Raw genomic sequence first — 14891 nt, forward strand, 5'->3', positions numbered from 1 at the left:
AGAGAACGATATCGAAGAAGATACAGAAGTGGGTGTATTGTTTTTGTATCTGCCACATAGTAAGTGAAGTGGGTGTCTGTATATATATATATATATATATATATATATATATATATATATATATATATATATATATATATATATATATATATATATATATATATATATATATATATCACGTATGTATGTAACTATATAGATATAGTAATTAGATAGAAAGGTAGAATAGATAATGATAGATAAAGATGGCTAACAGAAAGTGGAATATTATTTCACATGTATCATTATTTAAAGCAATTGAGATTGTGCTTGGATTGGTAATCGAATAAGAACAAGAGGTGGGCACTAGTTGTAGTTGTTGATAATGATAATATGTATGTATCTTATTTTGTCTATATAAGCATATGAATGGACAAGCTTTAAATTATTGAAGAGGAAAAGTGATAGTTAGTGATGTAAAATTATATCTATGTAAATGTAAATGTATGTATTCATATATTACATATATTTGTACTAGGGTAGTATTATCAAACAAGTGGTGAATGTTGCAAGTGGTTTTAAATTATTTTGCATATTTCGGTAGAAGTACATATTAGTTGTTAGAAGTGGTTAATAGTTTAATAAATAGATAATTGGTAGTTGCAGTTTAGAAAGAGTGAAAAGTGTGGATGTGGAGAAATGGATCCATTGACTAAAGTGACGGGTTGTTGCAAGCATATCATGTATGTACATTATATATAAATGAAACTAGTAAAAGCAAACTAGTGGGTTATGGTTCCATAGAATGTATATATAATACATACTTGGTAATAATTAGATATAGTGGGGAGAAGGAACAAAATCAGTTACAAGTGCACATCAATTTGCAATAGTGAAGCCAACTCACAATTGTTTGTATTTGTTGAATGGGGTCGACATTATATCACAGATTGAAAAATAAAAGGAGAAAATGATGTGTAACAGATTCTGTTTTATTCAATTGATATTTTTTTATATAATTATTATTAATAATTAGTAAATATAAATATATTAGTACTAAAAACTTTTAGTATATTTAATAATTATAAATATTAATAATAATAATAATAATAATAACATTAATATTGTTAATATTGATATTAATATTAATGGTAATAATGAAAGTAATAATAATAATAATGTTAGTATAATAACTTTTTGTCTTGTGTAAATATTTTTACATATTTAACTCTCTTGATTAAATTGTTTTTTATTATTTTAAATTATTATACAAACTTATATATATATATACATATATATATATATATATATACATATTTATATTTATATACAACAATTGTTCGTGAATCGTCGGACATGGTCGAAGTTAAACAAATGAAATAAAAATAGTTCAAACATTTTTGAGACTCAACATTACAGATGTTGCTTATCATGTCGAAACCATTTAAGGATTTAGTTTAAATTTAATCGGAAATTTTCGATCGTCACAGTACCTACCCGTTAAAGAAATTTCGTCCCGAAATTTGATTGGGATGGTCATGGCTAACAATAAAAATGTTTTCATGACGAATATGAGTTGATAAATTGAGTTTTATCATCATTGAGTAATATGGATAAAACAATTCGATTATATGAAGAGTACGAGTGAACATGAGTAGGTATAGATTCGTCATATCTTTTGACGTAGATGGGTTAATTTCCGGAGTTCAAGAGATTTGGAGAAAATCTTCGTAATAAGATTTGATTCTTCGGTAATTAAGGAAATTTAGGATCCGCTTTAAATGCGATCATCTGTTTTGATTGCTCTGTCGAATATTTTACTATAAATCCACCCTCTTCGTTTCCTTATTCTCACAGCTCACACCTTCTATTCTTCCTTCCTCAATTCATATTTTAAAACATTCGTTAATATGCTCCATCCCGTTCTGATCCTTGATATACTCCTAATTTTCATATCTGTCATTCTTCTCTTTCATCTACCACCGAAGGATTTTATTTATTTTTACTATTACCTTGGGGTTATAGTAATTTTAATTTTTCTGTGTCTTTACGTGGCGATACGTATTGATATGCACGGTTTGTAATTTATGTGTTATTGTCGAGCTTTATATTTTCTTTTATATTCAAGAGTTCTATACTTTTGTCTCCTCTCCCCGACTTCAAGTCAAGTGAATAATGGTCCAGAATTCGTAGGTATGGATTTTGAAATGAACATAGTTAATGTTCTAAGAAGGGAATTGTAATGGCACGATCTTGATTTGTCAAATTACCAGAATACCTCGAAAAAGGCAGAATCATCAAGGAAAATATTTTCTTTATATATTTAGAGTTTAAGTAGAATACAAGAGTTGTTTAACATGACACATGATGATGTAATGATCTGTGAATCATCACGTTTCATTTAGAAACTCAGCATGACTTACTGTAATATAATCACGTTGATCAAGTGTCATTATATTATACTAACTCATGCTTCAGTTCCCAACACTACTTCAAAAACATTCATAATTTAAATTCAAAGATTTATAGAATATAGAAACTAAAACAGTTTCCTAATAGGAGATAACACAGATAGCGCGGAGAGATAATTAATATCGGACGAGAATATTTATGAAGATATCTTTAGAAATATTGAGGATATTTACAATGAAAGATACGATAATATCTTGGAATGTTAGAACCAAATTGTGATGAAGAAATTCATTCACGATGATTTAGAGCGGTTAAGGAGTAAGGTATTTACTAAAGATTTCATCAGAAACAGAATCATCAGGATTCTTTAAATACAGGGTTTGGTCCTTGTATTTGTCCTTGGTCTCCTTCATGGTTTGCTCGATTCATTTTTCAAAACTCATAGATCTGATTCGTAAGCTAGAGTGCTTTTCAGAATTTTAGAATGAAAGTTCATAATTCTATGAGATAAATGTTATATGTATATATATAACTGTTGATGTAGAAATGCTACGAGATTCAAAATACTGATTGCTAATTCTCAGTAATTGATATGGCAATTCTTGTTACAAGATGCGGATGAGTATATGATAGAGTTTTAATGAACAAATATAATGGTTTTTTGGAAAATCCAAATTCATTGAAGTTGTTGGTAAGTTTACTACTGATGTGGTGGAATATAAACGGTTTCCCGATAACGATAATGGAAGGGAACTTATATATCACGGTTATAATAAGGCTAATTCGAATGAATGTCAAAATTATCTTGTTGGAGCTGTGACAAAATTGGCTAATTTGGAAAGGGATTATACGACTATTTTCGGTAATAACAACGCCAAATGAGCTAGCACAGACACGTGTTAAACGTTTACTCAGGTTCCGAGTGTTTTCAGGTGCATAACTATATGTATCAATCTCTTCTTCCATAGATGAAGTGCGATTGGTTCATCCTATCGATTGAAGTGTTTTTAAGAATTATGAAAGGTTTGAATCGCATATTGTAATCGTCAAGATACACATGAGGTTTAAGATGAAATCAAGTGGCAAACTTGAAGAATTGTTTAGTTTCATATGTTATAATCAATATTTTAATTCATTTTAATTGTCCAGTGTTGGTAGTCCACAGTTGATAGTCCACATTTAGCAGTTCAATAATTTAATATATAATATTCAAATTAATTAATATGTATCGTGTGAAATGTCCCGTTCTTATTGATTAAAAACGTTCCATATTAATTGATTTCGTTGCGAGGTTTTGACCTCTATATGAGACGTTTTTCAAAGACTGCATTCATTTTTAAAACAAACCATAACCTTTATTTCATAAATAAAGGTTTAATAAGCTTTACGTAGATTATCAAATAATGATAATCTAAAATATCCTGTTTACACACGACCATTACATAATGGTTTACAATACAAATATGTTACATCGAAATCAGTTTCTTGAATGCAGTTTTTACACAATATCATACAAACATGGACTCCAAATCTTGTTCTTATTTTAGTATGCAACAGCGGAAGCTCTTAATATTCACCTGAGAATAAACATGCTTTAAACGTCAACAAAAATGTTGGTGAGTTATAGGTTTAACCTATATATATCAAATCGTAACAATAGACCACAAGATTTCATATTTCAATACACATCCCATACATAGAGATAAAAATCATTCATATGGTGAACACCTGGTAACCGACAATAACAAGATGCATATATAAGAATATCCCCATCATTCCGGGACACCCTTCGGATATGATATAAATTTTGAAGTACTAAAGCATCCGGTACTTTGGATGGGGTTTGTTAGGCCCAATAGATCTATCTTTAGGATTCGCGTCAATTAGGGTGTCTGTTCCCTAATTCTTAGATTACCAGACTTAATAAAAAGGGGCATATTCGATTTCGATAATTCAACCATAGAATGTAGTTTCACGTACTTGTGTCTATTTTGTAAATCATTTATAAAACCTGCATGTATTCTCATCCCAAAAATATTAGATTTTAAAAGTGGGACTATAACTCACTTTCACAGATTTTTACTTCGTCGGGAAGTAAGACTTGGCCACTGTTGATTCACGAACCTATAACAATATATACATATATATTAAAGTATGTTCAAAATATATTTACAACATTTTTAATATATTTTGATGTTTTAAGTTTATTAAGTCAGCTGTCCTCGTTAGTAACCTATAACTAGTTGTCCACAGTTAGATGTACAGAAATAAATCGATAAATATTATCTTGAATCAATCCACGACCCAGTGTATACGTATCTCAGTATTGATCACAACTCAAACTATATATATTTTGGAATCAACCTCAACCCTGTATAGCTAACTCCAACATTCACATATAGAGTGTCTATGGTTGTTCCGAAATATATATAGATGTGTCGACATGATAGGTCGAAACATTGTATACGTGTCTATGGTATCTCAAGATTACATAATATACAATACAAGTTGATTAAGTTATGGTTGGAATAGATTTGTTACCAATTTTCACGTAGCTAAAATGAGAAAAATTATCCAATCTTGTTTTACCCATAACTTCTTCATTTTAAATCCGTTTTGAGTGAATCAAATTGCTATGGTTTCATATTGAACTCTATTTTATGAATCTAAACAGAAAAATTATAGGTTTATAGTCGGAAAAATAAGTTACAAGTCGTTTTTGTAAAGGTAGTCATTTCAGTCGAAAGAACGACGTCTAGATGACCATTTTAGAAAACATACTTCCACTTTGAGTTTAACCATAATTTTTGGATATAGTTTCATGTTCATAATAAAAATCATTTTCTCAGAATAACAACTTTTAAATCAAAGTTTATCATAGTTTTTAATTAACTAACCCAAAACAGCCCGCGGTGTTACTACGACGGCGTAAATCCGGTTTTACGGTGTTTTTCGTGTTTCCAGGTTTTAAGTCATTAAGTTAGCATATCATATAGATATAGAACATGTGTTTAGTTGATTTTAAAAGTCAAGTTAGAAGGATTAACTTTTGTTTGCGAACAAGTTTAGAATTAACTAAACTATGTTCTAGTGATTACAAGTTTAAACCTTCGAATAAGATAGCTTTATATGTATGAATCGAATGATGTTATGAACATCATTACTACCTTAATTTCCTTGGATAAACCTACTGGAAAAGAGAAAAATGGATCTAGCTTCAATGGATCCTTGGATGGCTCGAAGTTCTTGAAGCAGAATCATGACACGAAAACAAGTTCAAGTAAGATCATCACTTGAAATAAGATTGTTATAGTTATAGAAATTGAACCAAAGTTTGAATATGATTATTACCTTGTATTAGAATGATAACCTACTATAAGAAACAAAGATTTCTTGAGGCTGGATGATCACCTTACAAGATTGGAAGTGAGCTAGCAAACTTGAAAGTATTCTTGATTTTATGAAACTAGAACTTTTGGAATTTATGAAGAACACTTAGAACTTGAAGATAGAACTTGAGAGAGATCAATTAGATGAAGAAAATTGAAGAATGAAAGTGTTTGTAGGTGTTTTTGGTCGTTGGTGTATGGATTAGATATAAAGGATATGTAATTTTGTTTTCATGTAAATAAGTCATGAATGATTACTCATATTTTTGTAATTTTATGAGATATTTCATGCTAGTTGCCAAATGATGGTTCCCACATGTGTTAGGTGACTCACATGGGCTGCTAAGAGCTGATCATTGGAGTGTATATACCAATAGTACATACATCTAAAAGCTGTGTATTGTACGAGTACGAATACGGGTGCATACGAGTAGAATTGTTGATGAAACTGAACGAGGATGTAATTGTAAGCATTTTTGTTAAGTAGAAGTATTTTGATAAGTGTATTGAAGTCTTTCAAAAGTGTATAAATACATATTAAAACACTACATGTATATACATTTTAACTGAGTCGTTAAGTCATCGTTAGTCGTTACATGTAAGTGTTGTTTTGAAACCTTTAGGTTAACGATCTTGTTAAATGTTGTTAACCCAATGTTTATAATATCAAATGAGATTTTAAATTATTATATTATCATGATATTATCATGTATGAATATCTCTTAATATGATATATATACATTAAATGTCTTTACAACGATAATCGTTACATATATGTCTCGTTTAAAAATCATTAAGTTAGTAGTCTTGTTTTTACATATGTAGTTCATTGTTAATATACTTTATGATATGTTTTCTTATCATAGTATCATGTTAACTATATATATATATATCCATATATATGTCATCATATAGTTTTTACAAGTTTTAACGTTCGTGAATCACCGATCAACTTGGGTGGTCAATTGTCTATATGAAACATATTTCAATTAATCAAGTCTTAACAAGTTTGATTGCTTAACATGTTGGAAACATTTAATCATGTAAATATCAATCTCAATTAATATATATAAACATGGAAAAGTTCGGGTCACTACAGTACCTACCCGTTAAATAAATTTCGTCCCGAAATTTTAAGCTGTTGAAGGTGTTGACGAATCTTCTGGAAATAGATGCGGGTATTTCTTCTTCATCTGATCTTCACGCTCCCAGGTGAACTCGGGTCCTCTACGAGCATTCCATCGAACCTTAACAATTGGTATCTTGTTTTGCTTAAGTCTTTTAACCTCACGATCCATTATTTCGACGGGTTCTTCGATGAATTGAAGTTTTTCGTTGATTTGGATTTCATCTAATGGAATAGTGAGATCTTCTTTAGCAAAACATTTCTTTAAATTCGAGACGTGGAAAGTGTTATGTACAGCCGCGAGTTGTTGAGGTAACTCTAGTCGGTAAGCTACTGGTCCGACACGATCAATAATCTTGAATGGTCCAATATACCTTGGATTTAATTTCCCTCGTTTACCAAATCGAACAACGCCTTTCCAAGGTGCAACTTTAAGCATGACCATCTCTCCAATTTCAAATTCTATATCTTTTCTTTTAATGTCAGCGTAGCTCTTTTGTCGACTTTGGGCGGTTTTCAACCGTTGTTGAATTTGGATGATCTTCTCGGTAGTTTCTTGTATAATCTCCGGACCCGTAATCTGTCTATCCCCCACTTCACTCCAACAAATTGGAGACCTGCACTTTCTACCATAAAGTGCTTCAAACGGTGCCATCTCAATGCTTGAATGGTAGCTGTTGTTGTAGGAAAATTCTGCTAACGGTAGATGTCGATCCCAACTGTTTCCGAAATCAATAACACATGCTCGTAGCATGTCTTCAAGCGTTTGTATCGTCCTTTCGCTCTACCCATCAGTTTGTGGATGATAGGCAGTACTCATGTCTAGACGAGTTCCTAATGCTTGCTGCAATGTCTGCCAGAATCTTGAAATAAATCTGCCATCCCTATCAGAGATAATAGAGATTGGTATTCCATGTCTGGAGACGACTTCCTTCAAATACAGTCGTGCTAACTTCTCCATCTTATCATCATCTCTTATTGGCAGGAAGTGTGCTGATTTGGTGAGACGATCAACTATTACCCAAATAGTATCAAAACCACTTGCAGTCCTTGGCAATTTAGTGATGAAATCCATGGTAATGTTTTCCCATTTCCATTCCGGGATTTCGGGTTGTTGAAGTAGACCTGATGGTTTCTGATGCTCAGCTTTGACCTTAGAACACGTCAAACATTCTCCTACGTATTTAGCAACATCGGCTTTCATACCCGGCCACCAAAAATGTTTCTTGAGATCCTTGTACATCTTCCCCGTTCCAGGATGTATTGAGTATCTGGTTTTATGAGCTTCTCTAAGTACCATTTCTCTCATATCTCCAAATTTTGGTACCCAAATCCTTTCAGCCCTATACCGGGTTCTGTCTTCCCGAATATTAAGATGCTTCTCCGATCCTTTGGGTATTTCATCCTTTAAATTTCCCTCTTTTAAAACTCCTTGTTGCGCCTCCTTTATTTGAGTAGTAATGTTATTATGAATCATTATATTCATAGATTTTACTCGAATGGGTTCTCTGTCCTTCCTGCTCAAGGCATCGACTACCACATTTGCCTTCCCCGGGTGGTAACGAATCTCAAAGTCGTAATCATTCAATAATTCAATCCACCTACGCTGCCTCATATTCAGTTGTTTCTGATTAAATATGTGTTGAAGACTTTTGTGGTCGGTATATATAATACTTTTGACCCCATATAAGTAGTGCCTCCAAGTCTTTAATGCAAAAACAACCGCGCCTAATTCCAAATCATGCGTCGTATAATTTTGTTCGTGAATCTTCAATTGTCTAGACGCATAAGCAATCACCTTCGTTCGTTGCATTAATACACAACCGAGACCTTGCTTTGATGCATCACAATAAATTACAAAATCATCATTCCCTTCAGGCAATGACAATATAGGTGCCGTAGTTAGCTTTTTCTTCAATAACTGAAACGCTTTCTCTTGTTCATCATTCCATTCAAATTTCTTCCCTTTATGCGTTAATGTAGTCAAGGGTTTTGCTATTCTGGAAAAGTCTTGGATGAACCTTCTGTAGTAACCAGCTAGTCCTAAAAACTGGCGTATGTGTTTCGGAGTTTTCGGGGTTTCCCACTTTTCAACAGTTTCTATCTTTGCCGGATCCACCTTAATACCTTCTTTGTTCACTATGTGACCGAGGAATTGAACTTCTTCCAACTAAAATGCACACTTTGAAAACTTAGCGTACAATTCTTCCTTCCTCAATACTTCTAACACCTTTCTCAAATGTTCACCGTGTTCTTGGTCATTCTTTGAGTAAATAAGTATGTCATCAATAAAAACAATGACAAACTTGTCAAGGTATGGTCCACACACTCTGTTCATAAGGTCCATGAACACAGCTGGTGCATTAGTTAAACCAAACGGCATGACCATAAACTCGTAATGACCGTAACGTGTTCTGAAAGCAGTCTTTGGAATATCATCTTCTTTCACCCGCATTTGATGATACCCGGAACGTAAGTCAATCTTCGAATAAACAGACGAGCCTTGTAGTTGATCAAATAAGTCGTCGATTCTCGGTAGTGGGTAGCGGTTCTTGATGGTAAGTTTGTTCAACTCTCGGTAGTCGATACACAACCTGAATGTACCATCTTTCTTCTTGACAAACAAAACAGGAGCTCCCCACGGTGATGTGCTTGGTCGAATGAAACCAATCTCTAAAAGTTCTTGTAATTGGCTTTGCAGTTCTTTCATCTCGCTGGGTGCGAGTCTGTAAGGAGCACGAGCTATTGGTGCAGCTCCTGGTACAAGATCTATTTGAAATTCAATGGATCGATGTGGGGGTAATCCCGGTAATTCTTTCGGAAATACATCGGGAAATTCTTTTGCAATGGGAACATCATTGATGCTCTTTTCTTCAGTTTGTACTTTCTCGACGTGTGCTAGAACAGCATAGCAACCTTTTCTTATTAGTTTTTGTGCCTTGAAATTACTAATAAGATGTAGCTTCGTGTTGCCCTTTTCTCCGTACACCATTAAGGGTTTTCCTTTTTCTCGTATAATGCGAATTGCATTTTTGTAACAAACGATCTCCGCTTTCACTTCTTTCAACCAGTCCATACCGATTATCACATCAAAACTCCCTAACTCTACTGGTATCAAATCAATCTTAAATGTTTCGCTAACCAGTTTAATTTCTCGATTCCGACATATATTATCTGCTGAAATTAATTTACCATTTGCTAATTCGAGTAAAAATTTACTATCCAAAGGCGTCAATGGACAACTTAATTTAGCACAAAAATCTCTACTCATATAGCTTCTATCCGCACCCGAATCAAATAAAACGTAAGCAGATTTATTGTCAATAAGAAACGTACCCGTAACAAGCTCCGGGTCTTCCTGTGCCTCTACCGCATTAATATTGAAAACTCTTCCACGGCCTTGTCCATTCGTGTTCTCCTGGTTCGGGCAATTTCTAATAATGTGGCCTGGTTTTCCACATTTATAACAAACTACATTGGCATAACTTGCTCCGACACTACTTGCTCCACCATTACTCGTTCCGACACCATTTGTTCCTTTCGTTCTATTAACCCCTGGTCCGTAGACCTCACACTTCGCCGCGCTATGACCATTTCTTTTACACTTGTTGCAAAATTTGGTGCAGAACCCCGAGTGATTCTTTTCACACCTTTGGCATAGCTGCTTCTGATTGTTGTTGTTGTTGCGGTTATTATTGTTGTTGGGATGATTGTTGTAGTTGCTGTTGTTGTTGTTGTTATTGTTGTTGGGCCGTTTGTTGTAGTTGCGATTGATGTTGCGATTGTTGGGATAATTGTTGCGATTATTGTTGTAATTGCTGTTGTTGTTGTATTGGTGATTCTTATCACCGTTTTCCTCCCACTTTCTTTTGACTTGCTTCACATTGGCCTCTTCAGCAGTCTGTTCTTTAATTCTTTCTTCAATCTGGTTCACTAGTTTGTGAGCCATTCTACATGCCTGTTGTATGGAGGCAGGCTCGTGTGAACTTATATCTTCTTGGATTCTTTCCGGTAATCCTTTCACAAACGCGTCGATCTTCTCTTCCTCATCTTCGAATGCTCCCGGACACAATAGGCACAATTCTGTGAATCGTCTTTCGTACGTGGTAATATCAAATCCTTGGGTTCGTAACCCTCTAAGTTCTGTCTTGAGCTTATTTACCTCGGTTCTGGGACGGTACTTCTCGTTCATCAAGTGCTTGAATGCTGACCACGGTAGTGCGTACGCATCATCTTGTCCCACTTGCTCTAGATAGGTATTCCACCATGTTAACGCAGAACCTGTGAAGGTATGCGTAGCGTACTTCACTTTGTCCTCTTCAGTACACTTACTTATGGCAAACACCGATTCAACCTTCTCGGTCCACCGTTTCAATCCGATCGTTCCTTCGGTTCCATCAAATTCCAAAGGTTTGCAGGCAGTGAATTCTTTGTAGGTGCATCCTACACGATTTCCTGTACTGCTAGATCCAAGGTTATTGTTGGTATGTAGCGCAGCCTGTACTGCGGCTATGTTTGAAGCTAGAAAAGTACGGAATTCCTCTTCATTCATATTCACGGTGTGTCGAGTAGTCGGTGCCATTTCCTTCAAAATAGTTAAATGGAACAAGTTAATCATACAGAATATTAAGAGTAGTTAATAGTATTTCGTAGCATAATATGAACTCATTTATAAAAGCTTTTTCTTCATATTAGCGTTTTATAAGTTTAAATTCGGGTAGTACCTACCCGTTAAGTTCATACTTAGTAGCTAATATACAATTCAACTACTACAATTCTATATGAAAAACTGATTATAATAATATTTCGCGTTCAAACTTTTATACAATATTTTACAAACTTACAATACTGCTTATTTTACATAAAGCATGAAATATAGCACACAATAACTTTGATACAAGATAGTTGTGAAGACAATTCTAGCTAGTACACAAGTCGTTCAGCAAAGGCAATAAAGACACGTAATTCATACGTCCAGAAACAAGTCATGCATTCTGGTTTTACTAGGACTACTTCCCATCCTTGGTCTTGTGCAACATAACCGTTATGGCCGTTGACAAGACAGCGTGTTGTAACGTCATCAAAGGGACGAGGGTTACGTAATGTCCAACAGTCCCGTAATAATCTAAAAACCTCATTTCTTACCCCAATTACCGACTCCGTCACTTGTGGAAACGTTTTGTTTAATAGTTGTAGCCCGATGTTCTTGTTCTCACTTTGGTGAGAAGCGAACATTACTAATCCGTAAGCATAACATGCTTCTTTATGTTGCATTTTAGCCGCTTTTTCTAAATCACGAAGTCCAATATTCGGATATATTGAGTCAAAATAATTTCTTAACCCGTTGCGTAAAATAGCATTTGGGTTCCCCGCAATATATGCGTCAAAGTAAACACATCGTAACTTATGGGTTTCCCAATGTGATATCCCCCATCTTTCAAACGAAAGTCTCTTATAAACCAAGACATTCTTGGAACGTTCTTCGAATGTCTTACAAACTGATCTCGCCTTAAATAGTTATGCCGAAGAATTCTGGCCGACTCTAGACAAGATTTCATCAATCATGTCTCCGGGTAGGTCTCTTAAAATATTGGGTTGTCTATCCATTTTGTGTTTTTAAACTGTAAAATAGACAAGAGTTAGATTCATAAAAAAAAATACTTATTAATACAAGCAATTTTTACATATATCATAAAGCATAAGAACACTATATTACATATATTACACCACACGAATATAACTATCTTATTCCGACTCGCTCGTTTCTTCTTCTTCGGTTTTGGTTCGTTTTGCCAAGTTTCTAGGGATATATGATGTTCCCCTAATACGAGCCGTCGTTGTCCACATTGGTTTAGAAAAACCTGGTGGTTTAGAGGTTCCTGGGTCATTGTTACAACTTAAGGACTTCGGGGGTTGACGATACATATAAAGTTCATCGGGGTTGGAATTAGATTTCTCTATTTTTATGCCCTTTTCCTTATTATTTTCTTTTGCCTTTTTAAATTCAGTTGGGGTAATTTCTATAACATCATCGGAATTCTCGTCGGAATCCGATTCATCGGAGAATTGGTAATCCTCCCAATATTTTGCTTCCTTGGCGGAAACACCATTGACCATAATTAACTTTGGTCGGTTGGTTGAGGATTTTCTTTTACTTAACCGTTTTATTATTTCCCCCACCGGTTCTATTTCTTCATCCGGTTCCGATTCTTCTTCCGGTTCCGATTCTTCTTCCGGTTCCGACTCTTCTTCCGGTTCCTCTTCGGGAACTTGTGAATCAGTCCACAAATCATTCCAATTTACATTTGACTCTTCATTATTATTAGATGAGTCAATGGGACTTGTTCTAGAGGTAGACATCTATCACATAATATCAAACACGTTAAGAGATTAATATATCACATAATATTCATATGTTAAAAATATATAGTTTCCAACAAAAATGTTAAGCAATCATTTTTAAAGAAAACACGGTCGAAGTCCAGACTCACTAATGCATCCTAACAAACTCGATAAGACACACTAATGCAAATTTTCTGGTTCTCTAAGACCAACGCTCGGATACCAACTGAAATGTCCCGTTCTTATTGATTAAAAACGTTCCATATTAATTGATTTCGTTGCGAGGTTTTGACCTCTATATGAGACGTTTTTCAAAGACTGCATTCATTTTTAAAACAAACCATAACCTTTATTTCATAAATAAAGATTTAATAAGCTTTACGTAGATTATCAAATAATGATAATCTAAAATATCCTGTTTACACACGACCATTACATAATGGTTTACAATACAAATATGTTACATCGAAATCAGTTTCTTGAATGCAGTTTTTACACAATATCATACAAACATGGACTCCAAATCTTGTCCTTATTTTAGTATGCAACAGCGGAAGCTCTTAATATTCACCTGAGAATAAACATGCTTTAAACGTCAACAAAAATGTTGGTGAGTTATAGGTTTAACCTATATATATCAAATCGTAACAATAGACCACAAGATTTCATATTTCAATACACATCCCATACATAGAGATAAAAATCATTCATATGGTGAACACCTGGTAACCGACAATAACAAGATGCATATATAAGAATATCCCCATCATTCCGGGACACCCTTCGGATATGATATAAATTTCGAAGTACTAAAGCATCCGGTACTTTGGATGGGGTTTGTTAGGCCCAATAGATCTATCTTTAGGATTCGCGTCAATTAGGGTGTCTGTTCCCTAATTCTTAGATTACCAGACTTAATAAAAAGGGGCATATTCGATTTCGATAATTCAACCATAGAATATAGTTTCACGTACTTGTGTCTATTTTGTAAATCATTTATAAAACCTGCATGTATTCTCATCCCAAAAATATTAGATTTTAAAAGTGGGACTATAACTCACTTTCACAGATTTTTACTTCGTCGGGAAGTAAGACTTGGCCACTGTTGATTCACGAACCTATAACAATATATACATATATATTAAAGTATGTTCAAAATATATTTACAACACTTTTAATATATTTTGATGTTTTAAGTTTATTAAGTCAGCTGTCCTCGTTAGTAACCTATAACTAGTTGTCCACAGTTAGATGTACAGAAATAAATCGATAAATATTATCTTGAATCAATCCACGACCCAGTGTATACGTATCTCAGTATTGATCACAACTCAAACTATATATATTTTGGAATCAACCTCAACCCTGTATAGCTAACTCCAACATTCACATATAGAGTGTCTATGGTTGTTCCGAAATATATATAGATGTGTCGACATGATAGGTCGAAACATTGTATACGTGTCTATGGTATCTCAAGATTACATAATATATAATACAAGTTGATTAAGTTATGGTTGGAATAGATTTGTTACCAATTTTCACGTAGCTAAAATGAGAAAAATTATCCAATCTTGTTTTACCCATAACTTCTTCATTTTAAATCCGTTTTGAGTGAATAAAATTGCTATGGTTTCATATTG

This window comes from Rutidosis leptorrhynchoides, chromosome 3 (assembly GCF_046630445.1).
Source record: "Rutidosis leptorrhynchoides isolate AG116_Rl617_1_P2 chromosome 3, CSIRO_AGI_Rlap_v1, whole genome shotgun sequence".
Taxonomy (NCBI): domain Eukaryota; kingdom Viridiplantae; phylum Streptophyta; class Magnoliopsida; order Asterales; family Asteraceae; genus Rutidosis; species Rutidosis leptorrhynchoides.